Below are 2,937 nucleotides of genomic sequence, written 5' to 3' on the forward strand. Positions count from 1 at the left end.
GTTTCCTTCCTGAGCGGAATGACGGCTGCGTGGTCCCATGTTGTTTATACTTGCATACTATTGCTTGTACAGATGAACATGGTACCTTCAGGCATTTGGAAATTGCTCCCAAGGATGAAGCAGACTTGTGGAGGTCTACAATTTATTTCTGAGGTATTGGCTGATTTCTTTTGATTTTCCCATGATGTCAAGCACAGAGGTACTGAGTTTGAAGGTAGGCCTTGAAATACATCCACAGGTACATCTCCAATTGACTCAAATTATGTCAATTAGCATATCAGAAGCTTATAAAGCCATGACATAATTTTCTGGAATTTTCCAAGCTGTTTAAAGGCACAGTCAACTTAGTGTATGTAAACTTCTGACCCACTGGAATTGTGATACAGTGAATTATAAGTGAAATAATCTCTGTAAACAATTGTGGGAAAAATTACTTGTCATGCACAAAGTAGATGTCCTAAACAACTTGCCAAAACTATAGTTTGTTAACAAGAAATTTGTGGAGTGGTTGAAAAACGAGTTTTAATGACTCCAAGCTAAGTGTATGTAAACGTCAGACTTCAACTGTATGTATTACAATTATACACTTCAACAGTGTTTACCGATCTTGGTCCTGGGACATCAATCGTTACACATTGTAACTAATAGACTAGAAACAGGATTTAAATAGTTAAAGGCTGATTTGTAATTCATATATACAGAAAAACAGTACACTACACTTCCTATGCATCATGTAAATAGTCTCACACCGGTTCATCTCAATATCTAATGCCCTTCATCTGCATTGATCTGATAAACACAGGATAGGTGTAGTATTTCATCAAATGAGACTTAATTACAACCAGTAGAGAATGTGAAATGCTTTATTGAAAAGCTCATTTATCCAAGTGTTATAAATACAAGTTCAATCTGTACTTCAATGCAGATGTGTTGTGCATTATAAAAACAGAGGAAGAAAGAGGTGTAAAAGACAGAAAGGGAAAGAGGTAAGCACACAGGAGCAGGGAAGGCAGCACATGATTAATGAATCACAGTGCTACCTAAATATTCTCTCAGTTCATCACAATTACACAATAGTGTCTCTCATCGGCCCAAAGGTTCTTAAAAGCAGGTGAGGTGGCGATGATGGGACTGGGGGTTGGCATCCTCTCACATCAAAACATATCTGCAGACGAGAGACAGATGGAGAGAGAGAGAGCATATTTAAGCCTTGTTTTTATTTTTTAATCTAACATCAATCAGGAGGTGAAATGCAAAACTGACCTATCTGTATTTCAATGTAAAGCATCTCTTTAATAATACTTCCTGTTGACCTGACCAAGTGACCTCTAACCTCTGATCATGCTGTGCCCCCTATGTAGCCAGTTCAGATGCAGGAGGGGTTCACCGACACAGCTGATATAACCTAGAGGATTTAGGGAGAAGGGGAGAGAGGGATGAAGTGAAGGAGAGAGACTGTTATTGAGAAAATAAGGTAGTTAAAGCGAGAACCACTGGTCTTCATTGGGACATCTTCATATGTAGACAGGCTTTCACAGCTCTCTGTATCTGAGGACCGAAAACCTCACAAGAAACAGACTTCATTATAGTCAAATTATACCGTACTGAATATAATGTTACTATTATCTCCATCCTCACTTCTAGGGACAGGAACTACACAAAAGTACCTGCCCTATCCAGAATAGTCTTCTCTCTCACTTTGACAGTTGGGGCTGCTATCATTTCACCCTCCAAGGCTGTTAGCTAGCTACCTACAAATGCATTTTGAGTTAGTTTTTTACAGTGATAAATACATCAAGATACCGAGCTAATATGATGTTAGGTAGCTGGTGATATATAATTCACTTGGCTAGCTATCTATACAGTATATAACGTTGGCAAGATAGCTAACTAGCTAGTTAATTTAGCAGCTCATTTGTGTTAGCCTGCACTGTAGCTGGTTAGCTAATAATACATCGTTTTTGTTTTACATTTTTGTATTGTATTTACTTAGTTGAATAGGTTCTGCCAGCCATGTGGATAATTGGAAACAGGGCAGCAAAGTGTTAGTCACCAGAGCGTTTTAGAGGATATTACTATTGAACTATGTACCCCTTTAATAACCAGATCTTCATACAAACTTGCTGTGCTGAATTCTTGACGCACAATCAAACATGCTGCCATATGCTGCCAGCACGTCCACAAGCGAGTCACAATGGGCGGCCTCAGCAGTTTACCACTATCTAGTGTACATGCAACGTTTAAGTTAACGTTAGCTACTTCTGTGGCTTGAGACTGCTAGCTAACAATAAACGGACCGGAGTGAGTATGCCAGACCCCCCTAAAAGAGGCTTAGCCCCCCATCCATTAATGTCTAGTGACGTCCCTGCCTGGTGGTGATGTGATCAGCGGCTGTCTGTCAACCAATAGCCTACTATGCTGTGTTATTAGCTAGAGCTAGACAGTCTGAGTACACTACATCCTGAATAGACACGAACATGTGTGTCTGAAATGCACCTTTAACTTCAGTTGGAGCTGAAACGACGGACAGATATCTCGATTGAGGATAATGTCAGTATTTAGCTAAGTTATTAGCTGTTTTGCTCACCAAAGGTGTAACAAAGTGAAAATGTAGAGTTTCCATCAACCTCGCGCGCAATGTAGATCTCAAAGCCTCAGTTCCGGGAGAGTAGTGGGTGAAACCATTCACTTCAGGAAAAGAGGTGATATAATTAACGTTTCCTTTCATTATGTGTTACTGAATTGATAAAAATATTTGCTGCCATTGTAGTAAGGTTGATAATACGAGCGGTCTTCGGACTTACCATATTTGTATTATTTTCTTTGAAAGAACAACTAGTGGGTTTTGAGTGGTTCTCCCCTATTTGGGAAGTTGGTCTGCCTGCTCCTCAGGCTGAGAGAGATATTCTGACAGCAGGTTCCAGTCCTTTTCCTCTG

The 2,937-nt window shown here is 39.8% G+C and overlaps 1 long non-coding RNA gene across 1 annotated transcript; it reads right to left on the minus strand.

The window, feature by feature from the left end:
* Positions 1-845: 845 nt before the first annotated feature.
* On the minus strand, positions 846-2,684 carry LOC106599975 (uncharacterized). The gene is made up of 3 exons (XR_006762893.2): positions 2,588-2,684; positions 1,264-1,405; positions 846-1,165 (listed from the first exon to the last, which is right to left on the minus strand). It is a non-coding gene; the product is annotated as an uncharacterized LOC106599975 (long non-coding RNA).
* Positions 2,685-2,937: the final 253 nt, after the last annotated feature.

Source organism: Salmo salar, chromosome 04, assembly GCF_965601325.2.
Source record: "Salmo salar chromosome 04, fSalSal1, whole genome shotgun sequence".
In the NCBI taxonomy this organism is placed as follows: domain Eukaryota; kingdom Metazoa; phylum Chordata; class Actinopteri; order Salmoniformes; family Salmonidae; genus Salmo; species Salmo salar.